Here is a 16,872-nt window from a genome sequence, read left to right on the forward strand (position 1 = left end):
TTTTCGTTGAGTCTGCATTTAATTCTTATAAACTTAAAAAAATATTGTTCTTTTACTTTTAATCAATCTTTGATTTGGCTAATCGTTAAATAGCCACAAAACAAACTATCTCGTACTTTCGATTTTCATAGACTAACTTAGTTTATTTTATTAGTTACAATCTTAATTCTCACATTTAAACTGTCCTTGGAACGATTTTGGAATTACCAACTTTATACTATTACACGATCAGGTACACTGCCCGTTAGTGTGTAGTAATATTTTAACCGGCATTTTCCATTGATAAATAATATACACGATTTTACACATCAAGTTTTTGGTGCCGCTGCCGGGGACAGTTGTGTCGAAAATTATGATTGTTATCTAACAGTTCTTAGTTTAGTTTTAGTTATAGTTTATTATTTCTTTTCGTTTATTCTCAGTTGAATCGGTGCGTTTAATCAGTTGTTAGTTGTGATTTCGCAGGTAACAGGTAGTGCATGCCACATATGCGTTCTTCTAATTCTTCGATTCTTCAACCATTTGCAGAACCCAAAAGAGAGTTATTCAGAGCATTAAGTCAAGATCAATAGTCTACAGTGGATTCATCTTTTTCTTCGAGTGCTAATATCATTAATTTGGGAAGTAGTTCTGAGACTGTGGTGCCCGATACACCACCTGAAATCAGAGAAGAAGAAGAATCTTACATTTCATTAGATCTTTTCTAGACTGAAGATATGGCTGACCAAGCTGATCAACCGAATCGACCTCAAACTATGGCAGAAAAGTTGAAGGCCACACGAGGGGGCCAAGGCAATTCGATTACTCAACCGAACATCACTCAGCCTTTTTAAATCACAGGGCCAATCCTGAGTTTGATTTCTTCTGACTGCCAATTTCATGGCAAGGATAGTGAGGATGCTAACGAGCATCTTCGTATTTTCAATGATGTTTGTAACTTGTTCAAACTGCATGAGGTTGCCGATACTTCGATCAAGATGAGGCTTTTTCCCTGGACTCTTAAGGGAGAAGCTAAGAGATGGTTAGATAAACAACCGGAAGGAGCGATTACCTCTTGGGATACATTGGTAGATAAGTTATTATCAAAGTTTTTCCCTGCGTCTCGAGCTGCTAGACTTCAAGCAGATATTTCTCAATTCAGACAAAAGAGTAGCGAGACACTATTTGATGCTTGGGACTGTTATTCTAATATGTTACGCTCGTGTCTGCAACACGGGTTGAATGATTTACAAAAGGTCCAGATTTTCTATAAGGGGTGTGACATCCCAACTCGTCTGAGTATTGATCAAGTAGCAGGTGGAACTTTAATGGATAAAACCGAAGAACATGCATTAGAGATTATTGAAAAGCAAGCTGCTTACACTCACGAATGGCATCAAGATCATGAGTCAACTCGTTCAGCGTCAGTTAAGAGAACCGAAACCACTGGTGCATATGATGATTATGGGTCTACTAATGCTAAGTTAGACAAGTTTGGTAGACACTTGGAGAAGTTGGAGAAGGACATGCATGGTATTAAGGTTGGTTGTGAGTTTTGCGGGGGATTACACTTAGGCAAAGATTGTGATGCAGGTTTGACTATGAACCAGAAAGAAGAAATCGCTTATATTAGTCAACAGAACAACAATCAGTTTCAGGGACGTGCGCAGTTTAATAGGAATTTCAACAATCCCTATAATCCTCAAGGTAATTAAGGTTCGAGGTTCCAGCCAGGTTCTAGTGGAGGATATCAACAGCAAGCTCCCGGGTATTTTTAGAAACCCGGAGAGAAAAAGTCCAACCTTGAAGCTATGATCGAGAAGCTTGTGATGTCTCAAACTCAGCTTGTTACTACTGTTACTCAGAACAATGAGAAGAATGATCAAATGTTTCGAAATCAACAAGCAGCTATTCAGAATTTGGAGAAACAAATTGGTCAACTTGCTAATCAGAATAATGAGAGGAAACCGGGGGAGTTACCGAGTAAGACATATAATAACCCGAAGAATGGGCACGTTAATGCTATCACCACCCGAAGTGGTTTAGCATATGATCTACCGAGGAAGCTCGATGAGTATGATTTGCGTGTACCGTTGGTTAAGGATAGTGACCTGGTTGTTGTTAGTGAACCGGAGGGGGAAAAGGAGCCGGAACAGGTGATTGAGAAGGTTGTGAGGGTATCGGAAACTGTTGCTGCGAAACCGGTAGTTAAAGAGTTCAACCACCGCTCCCATTCCCGAGGAAGCAGAGATTGGAAAAGCTGGAGGCAGAAAAGTCCAAGTTCATGGATTTGATTAAAAAAGTTAACATTAATTTGCCTTTTATTGATGTGATTACAGGTATGCCCAAGTATGCAAGGTTTCTTAAGGACTTGCTAACTAACAGGAAGAAGTTGGAGAACGTGTCTTCAGTCAAGTTGAATGCCGCATGCTCAGCGGTAGTTACAAACAAGCTTCCCGAGAAGCTTGAGGATCCTGGGAGTTTCACCATTCCCTGTTTACTGGGTAATTTGGATTGTATGAGGGCGTTGGCAGATTTGGGGACTAGCATAAATTTAATGCCCTATTCTATTTACTTAAAGCTAGACCCCGGGGAGTTGAAACCCATGCATATGGCTATTCAGCTGGCTGACCATTCCATTAAATTCCCTCATGGAATTATAGAGAATATGCTAGTTAAGACCGGGTCGTTGGTTTTCCTGGCCGATTTTGTGGTGTTGGATATGGAAGTGGATGAGAGGATTCCACTGATTTTGGGTCGGCTATTTTTAAATACGGCTAGATGTATCATTGATGTTTATGGCCAACAGTTGACCCTTAAGATAGATGATTTGCATGCAACTTTCTCAATCGACCATGCTTTAAAATACCCTGCCTACACTGATGATACATGTTATTTTCTTAACACTGTGAATGTCCAGTCTGAGTTTTTGCAGGAATTCCCAGAGTTACGGGGTTCAGTAGAATGTTCATTGGTTGAAATTGATGAAGAGTTGCAGGTTGAGGAGGTAGATATTTTGACCACCTTGATGGAAGACGGCTATGAACCGACTGAGGAGGAGTTCAAGGAACTCGAACGTGGTGCGGATTACCGGAGAAAGTATTCAATTGAAGAACCTCCCGAGTTAGAATTGAATCCTCTTCTAGGTCATTTGGAATACGCTTATTTGCAGGAGGAATCTAAGCTCCCGGTAATTATTTCTTCTTCTCTTACTACAGTTCAGAAAACTGAGCTTGTAACCACGCTGCTGGCCCATAAACCGGCCATTGCATGGAAAATTCATGACATTAAGGGTATTAGTCCCTCCTATTACACCCACAAAATCCTAATGGAGGATAACTCCAAACCTGTGGTGCAACGACAAAGGAGGTTGGACCCGCACATGCAAGATGTCGTGAAGAAAGAGATCATTAAGCTCCTCGATGCAGGTCTGATTTACCCAATCTCTGACAGTCCTTGGATTAGCCCGGTACACTGTGTACCTAAGAAAGGTGGTATGATTGTTACCATTAATGATAAAAATGAGTTAATTTCCACTAGGACTGTCACGGGGTGGCGTGTTTGTATTGACTATCGAAAGTTGAACGACGCCACACGCAAGGACCACTTCCCGTTATCAAATGCTAGAGAGGTTAGCGGGAAACAGCTTTTATTGTTTTCTTGATGGTTTTTCGGGCTATTTTTAAATTCCTATCTCGCCCGAGGACCAGGAGAAAACTACTTTCACGTGCCCGTATGGCACTTTCTCATACCGACGCATGCCCTTTGGCCTTTGCAATGCTCCGGCCACTTTTCAAAGGTGCATGATAGCCATATTCCATGATATGATAGAGGATTGCATGGAGGTGTTCATGGATGACTTTTCGGTCTTCGGTGACACTTTTGATTCATGCCTTCTTAATTTAGAACGGATGTTGGAAAGGTGTGAAAAGTCTAATCTTGTGCTCAATTGGGAAAAGTGTCATTTCATGGTTAAAGCGGGCATAGTCCTCTGGCACAAGATTTGTAAGGACGGTATTAAGGTGGATCCTACGAAGGTGACGGCTATTAAGAACCTTCCACCTCCCACCGATGTTAAGGGTGTTCGGAGTTTTCTCGGGCACACCGGTTTTTACCGGCGGTTCATTAAGGATTTTTCTAAAATTGCTAACCCGATGAACAAACTCCTCGAAAAGGACACATCGTGGAATTTCTCCGAAGAGTGCCTTAAGGCATTCAATCTTCTTAAGGAGAAACTGATCAATGCACCCATTATAATTGCTCCGAATTGGTCCCTTCCATTCGAGCTTATGTGCGATGCTTCTGATTTTGCTGTTGGCTCTGTTTTGGGTCAAAGGGTCGAGAAACATTTCCAACCCATTTACTATGCAAGCAAGACTTTGCAGGGAGCGCAATTGAATTATACTACCACTGAAAAGGAGCTCCTTACGGTGGTCTTTTCGTTTGATAAGTTCCGGTCCTACTTAGTCTTGTCTAAGACTATTGTTTTTACGGACCATTCTGCTCTTAGGTACCTATTTTCGAAATTGGATGCAAAACCTCGACTGCTTAGATGGATCTTGCTTTTGCAAGAATTCAATATCGAGATCCGGGATAAGAAGGGTGCTAAAAATCTAGCGGCTGGCCACTTGTCTAGACTCGAGAATCCAAATCTCAAAGTCCTTCATGAATCAAGTATCCATGATGATTTTTCTGATGAATATCTCATGGCAATGGACAAGGTGGATGAGCCATGGTACGTGGACATTGCTAATTATATCATTGGGAGATTCTTGGAAAAAGGGTGGTCACATCAAAAGAGGAAGAAATTCTTCAGTGACCTTAAGTACTATTTCTGGGAGGCCCCGTATCTTTTTTGTTTTTGTCCCGATGGAGTTATCCGCTGGTGTGTTTCCAGTGAAGAGTGTGTGATGACCCGGGAATTTCCGACCAAATTTAAACTTAATCTTTATATGTTTCCGACACGATAAGCAAAGTCTATAATCTTAAGTCTTAAAAATGTTGAACTGTTTCATAAATGCATTTGACCTTTGACTATTCTCGACGATTCACGAACATCTGTGTGTCAAGAAATATATATATATATATATATATATATATATATATATATATATATATATATATATATATATATATATATATATATATATATATATATATATATATATATATATATATATATATAAGTGTACATATTAAGATGAATTAATAAAATGCAAAATAATCATTTGAATTAAAAATGAAAAGTAATGTGCAAAGTAATTAAGCTGTTACTTAAATGAATCTATAATTATATGAATTCGATATATACAAGTTGTGATAGTATGATTATTATTCCTAATATTAGTATCAATAACTAGTATTAATATTATAAATATCATTAATAATTTTATCATTTGCAATTTCACTAAAATTATTATTATGGTTTATTATTATTACTTTATCATTAAGTATCACTTGATGTTATTATTATTAACACTATTATTATTCATTAGTATCTTTATAGCATTATCATTATTATTATTAGTATCATTAATAGTTCTATTATTAGTATTATATTATCATTATAAGCATTAGTATTATTTTATTGATATTATTAATTGTTTTATCATTTATATTATTATTATTTATGTATTTATTATTATTAGTATTTTAATTTTATTAATAATATTATCAGTATTTTTTTTATTAATACACTTCATTTATAATTATTAAATATTAATATTTAATATAACATGTAAAGACCTATAATTACGCGAAATTTGGGGACAGATCATTATCAAATATATTGCTTTCTGTTTTCTTCCTCCCACCCGTGATCTCTTTATCGACACACACATATTTAGTATTCACGAATTGATCATCTATGTTTCTTTTTTTAAATAATCAATTACTACCATCATTATCCATTAACTGTATCACTTGGCATCTATCTGTTAATGAAACAGATTTTAAAAAAAAAAAAAAAAAGGGTACGCTGTTCGTTTCATTTTTTTTTTTTAAGATTTCAATTTCGGAACTTTATTTAAGAATCTATGAATACCATCATGTTAGTAATCAACTAAATGAAGTGCTACAAATACTCAACCTCTAATCCTGTATATTCAGCTTGAATTTTGAAGTCAAATTTAAGAAGTAAAAAGTCAACAAAATCGTTTATCAGGAAATTCGAATTCTTAGTCGATGTTTCTGTTTCAATTGATGATGGGGAAACATTCTAGTGATGATTTGAAACTGGTTTTGTATTGTAATCCTGGTCTAAAAAGTTCGAGAATTCAAGATTAATTTTTGGTTCATGGTATCTTTCGCGAACAGCATTTTTTTTTTCTTCTTTAATTCCTTTTCTTTCTTCCCTTGAATAATTTCAATCACTTTGTACGTTTGTTGCTTCTTCGATTTTTGTCCAACTAAAACCTGTGTTATATTGAATTGGTTATTCAGTCGATTGAAGAAGAAGAAGATTAGTAAACAAAGTATACCGGTTAAATAAATATGGCTAGCGTTTAAATCAGAAAAGAAATAATGGAGGAGTGGTCGTGGATGTTGTTATGTGAGCGGGTGGTCGCGGGATCAAGCCCGGTCTAGGACATTTTTTTTAGACAAAGCATTAAAGGGTATAAACCATTCTTCCTATTTTAATTATCATTATTATTAATTATTGTGATTATTATTATTATTTTTATGATTATTATTACAAATTAGTAATGTTATAATTATGATTATAATTATAATTATTATTGTTATTAGTGTTATTAATATTATTATTATTAGTATTATTATTATTAAGATCACCATTATTATAATTATCAATATTGTTATTATTAGTAATATATCTATTATTATTATTAAAAGTATTAAATATGATATTACAGTTACATTTAAACTTTAGTATTATTATCATTTTCGCAAGTATTAGTATTAATAACATTTTATAAATAGTAGAAGTGTTAATATTGACAAATGTAATATTACTATCACGAGTATTATTATTATGTAAGAATTAAAATCAGTATCATGACTATTATTAACTGTAACATCAATATTGATACATGTATTATTATTAATATCACTATTATTATGATCATAGTTACAAACATGATTATTATTATTATTATCATAATGGAAATAATAAAATTATTAATTTTCATTAATATTAGTATTAGTATCAAAATTATGATTATGATTATTATCATTATGAAAATAATACAAATTATTATTATTTTCATAAATATTAGTATTCGTATTTTTTTATAAATAATAGAATTGTTAATATTAACATATGAATTATTCTTTATACTATCACGAGTATTAATATTATGTAATTACCAAAAATCAATATCATAACTATCATTAACAGTAAAAATAATATTTTTACAAGTATTATTATTAATATCATTGTTATTATTATTAATAGAGTTATTGTTAACATAAGTATATTACTAACGTTATTATCATTATTTTTACTAATATTAACTTAGTATAATTAGAACTACTGTTTTGATAAACAAATTAAATACATACATAAATATATATATATATATTTAACACATATAACATAACAAAAATTAATATTTATATATATATATATACATAATGAACATATAAAAAATATATATAAATATATTACTAACATGAAAATGATATAACTAATACATTTATACATATATATATATATATATATATATATATATATATATATATATATATATATATATATATATATATATATATATATATATATATATGTGTGTGTGTGTGTGTGTTCAATTACAACTATGAATATTAATAAATATACAAATGATATAGGTTCGTGAATTCGAGGCCAACCCCGCATTGTTCAGTTGTTCAATATAGTCATATGTATTTTTACTACAAAATACATTAGGTGAGTTTCATTTGCTCCCTTTTTGCTCATTACATTTTTGGGACTGAGAATACATGCGCTATTTTTATAACTGTTTTACGAAATAGACACAAGTAATTGAAACTACATTATATGGTTGAATGATCGAAATCGAATATGCCCCTTTTTATTAAGTCTGGTAATCTAATAATTAGGGAACAGACACCCTAATTGACGCGAACTCTAAAGATAGATCTATCGGGCCCAACAAGCCCCATCCAAAGTACCGGATGCTTTAGTACTTCGAAATTCATATCATGTTCGAAGGAGGATCCCTTATATGCATATTTTGAATGTCGGTTACCAGGTGTCCAATCCAAATGAATGATATTTTTGTCTCTATGCATGGGACGTATGTTTATGAGAAATGGGAAATATGAAATCTTGTGGTCTATTAAAATTATGAAATAATTATTTATGATAAACTAATGAACTCACCAACCTTTTGGTTGACACTTTAAAGCATGTTTATTCTCAGGTATGAAAGAAACATTCCGCTGTGCATTTGCTCATTTTAAAGACATTATTTGGAGTCGATCATCGCAATGGAACCAGATGTTGGTGACTTCGTCCAGATGGATTAGGACGGGTCCTTTCAGTTGGTATCAGAGCGGTGGTCTTAGCAAACTAGGTCTTGCATTAGTGTGTCTAACTGATAGTTGTTTAGATGCATTAGTGAGTCTGGACTTCAACCGTGTCTGCATGTCAAAAGTTTTGCTTATCATTTCTAGTCGGAAATCATCTGCTTATCATCCTTAGGAAATTACCTGCTTATCATTCTTAGGGAATCATTTGCTTATCATTCTAAGTCTAGACACATCTTACTGCAATGACTGCATGAATAGTGTATAGACAAAATTCATATCTTAGCGTATCTGTTATTGTTACCTTTGCATGACAGCTTCCGTAGATTCCTCCGTAATTTATGGGATTTTAGTATTAAACATGCATATGTAAAATTATATATTGCAGGGTACTAATCTACATCCTATTCTTTTTATTATCGAAAATCCTTCATCTGATCGTACGAGGTGAATCCCTCAACCAGTTCGAGTCCTTTAGATTCCGATAGCTATTCCGACAGCAATTCTGACATAGAGTTTCACTCGAGTTTCGAAAGCAGAGTCACCAGAATGAAACAACAAATCAGCCATCCCCAATTCATCTGATGGTTTCATAGTTAACTTAATCAATGGAGACGCGAAGAAGACGATCCCTTCCACCAACCGAATTTACCTCTAGGCGAACAACCTGAAACACTTACCGGCGAATCAGTCCGAAACACCATTTTCACCCCCATTTCCAGGATATCTCGTAACTATTATATATTATCCATAATTCTAAATCTTATTCATCTGCTCGTTCCGACCGACAATCATCCTGGAGTAATGGAAGAAGTCAACGAGCTTCGCGCTCGAGTAATAAATTCGGAGAATATGGTGCAAAATGTACCAGCTTCAACAACATCAACGTCATCAACTGTACCACCAGCAACAACACAAACCACAACAACACACGCCTCAACATCACAATCGGTACCCCGAGCATAATCATCGTTTTACATGACGTTCTGCATCATTTATCTTCGTTCAACATGGCGAATATGTAATCTCTAATGTTTTAGAGATTATATATTCTTGTTCTAACGTAAATCAAATGAGTTTAATATCATATTAACTCATTAAATCCATGATTGCATCTGAAGAAAATATATATACAAGCATATTTTCATAAAGATTGTAATTAAAAATTCTTTCATACAAACTGTTAATGGTGAAAATATTTTAACGGGTAGGTAATACCCGAGGAATATTTAGATTTCACATTAATAAGTTACATTGTACATTCTTCGAATCTGATTCAACAGTCATTTACTATCCTACTTACAACCATCGATATACGTATCCGTTCACCGCAGAATAACCATTTTCATTCAATTTCATATTTGGATTTTGACCTATCAGAATCCAACAAGTGGCATAATGAAGAAAACATTTGACGAAATAAAAATTTAATAGAAACAAACAAATTAACTAAGAAAAAAAAAATTTGTTAAGAATCCACGCTAACTGTTCCTAGCTAACTGATTACATTTTATTTATCGCAGTTTGTTTATCGCAATTTAATTATCGCAATTTTATTTATCATCATTTAATTTCTGTTATTTACTTTACGCTATTTATTTATCGTCATTTAAATTTCTGTATTTATTTTTACGCACTTTAAATATCGGGACATGTATACAAGGTTTTAACATATCATATCGACTCATATATATATATATATATATATATATATATATATATATATATATATATATATATATATATATATATATATATATATATATATATATATATATATATATATATATATATATATATATATATATATATATATATATTATTTGGAATCACCATAGACACTCTATATGCTGTAATGATAGAGTTCGCTATACAGGGTTGAGGTTGATTCTATAATAATATATATACTTTGAGTTGTGATCGAGTCTGAGACATGTACACGGGTCACGATACGTATTAATTAATTCGTATATTATATATTTAACTATATATGAATCGTTGAAGTGTTAACTGTGGACTATCAACTGTGGACTGCCGAAATTGGACAATTAAAATGAATTAAAATATTGATTATATCATATGAAACTAAATAATTCTTCAAGTTTGCCACTTGATTTCATCTTAAACCTCATTTGTATCTTGACGATTACAATCTACGTTCAAAGCTTTCATGATTCTTGAAAACACCTCAATCGGGAGGATGAACCAACCGCACTTCATCTACGGAAGAAAAGATGGATGCATATAGTTATGCATCTGAAAAACTCTCAGAAACTGAATAAACGTTTAACACGTAGTTGTGTTAATTCCTTAGTGTTATTATTACCCAAGATAACTTGATAATCTCTTTTCAAAGTAGCGAATTTTGTCACAGCTCCAGCAAGACAACTTCGACTTTTCGTTCGAAACAACCTTATTATAACCTTGATATATATGTGTGCTCTTTTATTGTTACCGGGGAACCTTTCATATTCTACCATATTACCAGCAGACGTACCAGCAACCTCGTTGCTTATTGGTTTAAATCTCTCTGATAAATCATTATATTTATTCATTGAAACCCTATCATATACTCATCCGCATCTTGTAACGAGAACTGCCATACCAATTACCGGGAATCAGCAATCAGTACTTTGAAAACTCACAGCATATCTACATCAACAGTTATATGTATGACATTTATCTCTTAGAATTATGATCTCTCCTTTTAGAATTCTGAAAAGCACTCAGTCACAAATCAATACTCTGAATGTTGAAAAAGCTGAATGAAGTAGCATAAACTGTAGGCAACCGTAAATGACCTTAGTCGTCGGAAGTTTGATGATAAAGAATAATATGTTGGGAAAAGCTCAGAAATGTTGGAACTGGAAAACGGATAGAGTTAACCATGAAGGAGACCAAGGACAAATACAAGGACCATACCATATATTCAAAGAATCCAGGTAATTCTAGATCGGTTGAAATCCTTAGAGGATATCTTGCTCCGAAGTCATGTTAAAATCTTGCGGAAAATTTTTCTTCATCAACCTTCGAACTTGTAAATTCCAAGATATCGTCGTACCTTTCATTATAAATATCCTCCATATTTCTAAAGATATTTTTATAACTATTCTTATCTAAAATCATTAATCTCTTCGTGCTATCAGTGTTACATCATATAGAAGCTGTTAGTTTCTATATTCTTTAAACTTTTAAGCTTAAAATACGAATGTTATTGAAGTAATGTTGGAAACTGATGCATGAGTTAGTATAATATAATGACACTTGATCAACGTGATTATATTACAGTAAGTCATGCTGAGTTTCTAATGGGACGCGATGATTCACAGATTATAACGTCATCATGTGCCATGTTACATAACTCTTTCATTGTGCTTAACTTCTGAACATATCAAGAAAATATATTCTTGATAATTCTATTCTCAGTGATTCAGGTAATTTGACAAAACAAATCGTGCTACTACCTTTCCTTTCTATCTTGTATATTATGATAATTTGAAACTCCATACCTATGAATTCTGGATCGCTACTTGCGAAAAGTAAACAAAAGCATGAAGCTCCAAAATAGAAAAGGGGTATAAATAGCAGCAAATAAGAGACGGCATTAACTATGGATGACAATGATTATATGAGACAGAAGCAGAGAAATTGAAATAAAAGGGAAGACATAAAACTCAACAACAACCCAGAAATTACAAACTGTGGATATTAGCACGTATGGTAATATAAAGACACGGGAGGATTATAAATATAATAATCCCTAGAGCATAATAGAAATAAACAGATTCTTCAGGTGGGAGTTGGAAAAGAAGAACGATCATTGTGATAGTTAGAATAAGAACAAGGATCAGAACAGGGTTAAGCATTTTCATAAATCTTTTGAATTTGGGAATTGAGTATAGAAGTGGTGAAAACAAATGGAACGGAAAAGGTAAATTTATAAAGGAAATATCAGACGTAGTAATCGGGGTAGATCACCGTATTTAATTAAAGAGATCTTAATTTCCGTAAATCCCGAAGAATCAGATCTTATAGATCTTCAAGATTTTCTTTCAAATCCCTTAAATTCCGGAATTCAACCAAAACAACGTTAAAAGTTAAGACGCATCCTATTTTCTAAATTCAATCGTGACTACATCAAAAGTTAAGATGCATTTTACTTTCAAAATTCAACCCTGACTCTGTCAAAAGTTACGACGAATCTTTACTTATCCTATTTCAATCTTTTGTGATAATTTCACTCGTACGCTTCGAATAATTGAGTTGTTTTTATTCAAATCACCTGATGGTGATAAAACTTTAATTATTGACTCATATTAGTCATGAAAACATTTTTATTATTAGCCATGACCACCTCACTCAAATTTCGGGACGAAATTTCTTTAACGGGTAGGTACCGTGATGACCCGGGAATTTCCGACCAAATTTAAACTTAATCTTTATATGTTTCCGACACGATAAGCAAAGTCTATAATCTTAAGTCTTAAAAATGTTGAACTGTTTCATAAATGCATTTGACCTTTGACTATTCTCGACGATTCACGAACATCTGTGTGTCAAGAAATATGTAAATATATATATATATATATATATATATATATATATATATATATATATATATATATATATACATATACATATACATATATATATACATATACATATATATATATACATACATATATATATATATACATATATATATATATATATATATATACATACATACATATATATATATATATATATATATATATATATATATATATATATATATATATATATATATATATATATATATAAGTGTACATATTAAGATGAATTAATAAAATGCAAAATAATCATTTGAATTAAAAATGAAAAGTAATGTGCAAAGTAATTAAGCTGTTACTTAAATGAATATATAATTATATGAATTCGATATATACAAGTTGTGATAGTATGATTATTATTCCTAATATTAGTATCAATAACTAGTATTAATATTATAAATATCATTAATAATTTTATCATTTGCAATTTCACTAAAATTATTATTATGGTTTATTATTATTACTTTATCATTAAGTATCACTTGATGTTATTATTATTAACACTATTATTATTCATTAGTATCTTTATAGCATTATCATTATTATTATTAGTATCATTAATAGTTCTATTATTAGTATTATATTATCATTATAAGCATTAGTATTATTTTATTGATATTATTAATTGTTTTATCATTTATATTATTATTATTTATGTATTTATTATTATTAGTATTTTAATTTTATTAATAATATTATCAGTATTTTTTTTATTAATACACTTCATTTATAATTATTAAATATTAATATTTAATATAACATGTAAAGACCTATAATTACGCGAAATTTGGGGACAGATCATTGTCAAATATATTGCTTTCTGTTTTCTTCCTCCCACCCGTGATCTCTTTATCGACACACACATATTTAGTATTCACGAATTGATCATCTATGTTTCTTTTTTTAAATAATCAATTACTACCATCATTATCCATTAACTGTATCCCTTGGCATCTATCTGTTAATGAAACAGATTTTTTTTTTAAAAAAAAAAAAAAGGGTACGCTGCTCGTTTCATTTTTTTTTTTAAGATTTCAATTTCGGAACTTTATTTAAGAATCTATGAATACCATCATGTTAGTAATCAACTAAATGAAGTGTCTACAAATACTCAACCTCTAATCCTGTATATTCAGCTTTAATTTTGAAGTCAAATTTAAGAAGTAAAAATTCAACAAAATCGTTTATCAGGAAATTAGATTTCCTAGTCGATGTTTCTGTTTCAATTGATGATGGGGAAACATTCTAGTGATGATTTGAAACTGGTTTTGTATTGTAATCCTGGTCTAAAAAGTTCGAGAATTCAAGATTAATTTTTGGTTCATGGTATCTTTCGCGAACAGCATTATTTTTTTTATTTTTTTTTCTTCTTTAATTCCTTTTCTTTCTTCCCTTGAATAATTTTAATCACTTTGTACGTTTGTTGCTGCTTCAATTTTTGTCCAACTAAAACCTGTGTTATATTGAATTGGTTATTCAGTCGATTGAAGAAGAAGAAGATTAGTAAACAAAGTATACCGGTTAAATAAATATGGCTAGCGTTTAAATCAGAAAAGAAATAATGGAGGAGTGGTCATGGATGTTGTTGTGTGAGCGGGTGGTCGCGGGATCGAGCCCGGTCTAGGACATTTTTTTTAGAAAAAGCATTAAAGGGTATAAACCATTCTTCCTATTTTAATTATCATTATTATTAATTATTGTGATTATTATTATTATTGTTATGATTATTATTACAAATTAGTAATTTTATAATTATGATTATAATTATAATTATTATTGTTATTAGTGTTATTAATATTATTATTATTAGTATTATTATTATTAAGATCACCATTATTATAATTATCAATATTGTTATTATTAGTAATATATCTATTATTATTATTAAAAGTATTAAATATGATATTACAATTACATTTAAAACTTTAGTATTATTATCATTTTCGCAAGTATTAGTATTAATAACATTTTATAAATAGTAGAAGTGTTAATATTGACAAATGTAATATTACTATCACGAGTATTATTATTATGTAAGAATTAAAATCAGTATCATGACTATTATTAACTGTAACATCAATATTGATACATGTATTATTATTAATATCACTATTATTATGATCATAGTTACAAACATGATTATTATTATTATTATCATAACGGAAATAATAAAATTATTAATTTTCATTAATATTAGTATTAGTATCAAAATTATGGTTATGATTATTATCATTATGAAAATAATACAAATTATTATTATTTTCATAAATATTAGTATTCGTATTTTTTTATAAATAATAGAATTGTTAATATTAACATATGAATTATTCTTTATACTATCACGAGTATTAATATTATGTAATTACCAAAAATCAATATCATAACTATCATTAACAGTAAAACTAATATTTTTACAAGTATTATTATTAATATCATTGTTATTATTATTAATAGAGTTATTGTTAACATAAGTATATTACTAACGTTATTATCATTATTTTTACTAATATTAACTTAGTATAATTAGAACTACTGTTTTGATAAACAAATTAAATACATACATAAATATATATATTTAACACATATAACATAACAAAAATTAATATTTATATATATATATATATATATATATATATATATATATATATATATATATATATATATATATATATACATAATGAACATATAAAAAATATATATAAATATATTACTAACATGAAAATGATATAACTAATACATTTATACATATATATATATATATATATATATGTGTGTTCAATTACAACTATGAATATTAATAAATATACAAATGATATAGGTTCGTGAATCCGAGGCCAACCCCGCATTGTTCAGTTGTTCAATATAGTCATATGTATTTTTACTACAAAATACATTAGGTGAGTTTCATTTGCTCCCTTTTTACTCATTACATTTTTGGGACTGAGAATACATGCGCTGTTTTTATAACTGTCTTACAAAATAGACACGAGTAATTGAAACTACATTATATGGTTGAATGATCGAAATCGAATATGCCCCTTTTTATTAAGTCTGGTAATCTAAGAATTAGGGAACAGACACCCTAATTGACGCGAACTCTAAAGATAGATCTATCGGGCCCAACAAGCCCCATCCAAAGTACCGGATGCTTTAGTACTTCGAAATTTATATCATGTCCGAAGGAGGATCCCGGAATGATGGGGATATTCTTATATGCATATTGTGAATGTCGGTTACCAGGTGTTCAATCCAAATGAATGATATTTTTGTCTCTATGCATGGGACGTATGTTTATGAGAAATGGAAATATGAAATCTTGTGGTCTATTAAAATTATGAAATGATTATTTATGATAAACTAATGAACTCACCAACCTTTTGGTTGACACTTTAAAGCATGTTTATTCTCAGGTATGAAAGAAACATTCCGCTGTGCATTTGCTCATTTTAAAGACATTATTTAGAGTCGATCATCGCAATAGAACCAGATGTTGGTGACTTCGTCCAGATGGATTAGGACGGGTCCTTTCAGAGTGTATGCGTATTTTGACCGAGTGCCATAGTGGGCCTACCGGTGGGCATTTTGGACCCCAAATCACGGGGCGTAAAGTCTATGATGCCGGATTCTTTTGGCCGACAATTTTCAAGGATGCCCATCGGATTTACAAATCGTGCGATTCTTGTCAAAGGGCCGGTAAAGTCACCAAACAGGATGAGATGCCTCAACAAAGCATCCAAGTTTGTGAAGTATTTGACGTTTGGGGAATTGGCTTTATGGGGCCATTTCTGAAATCTCAGATTATAGTTACATACTC

This window comes from Rutidosis leptorrhynchoides, chromosome 1, assembly GCF_046630445.1.
Source record: "Rutidosis leptorrhynchoides isolate AG116_Rl617_1_P2 chromosome 1, CSIRO_AGI_Rlap_v1, whole genome shotgun sequence".
Taxonomy (NCBI): Eukaryota; Viridiplantae; Streptophyta; class Magnoliopsida; order Asterales; family Asteraceae; genus Rutidosis; species Rutidosis leptorrhynchoides.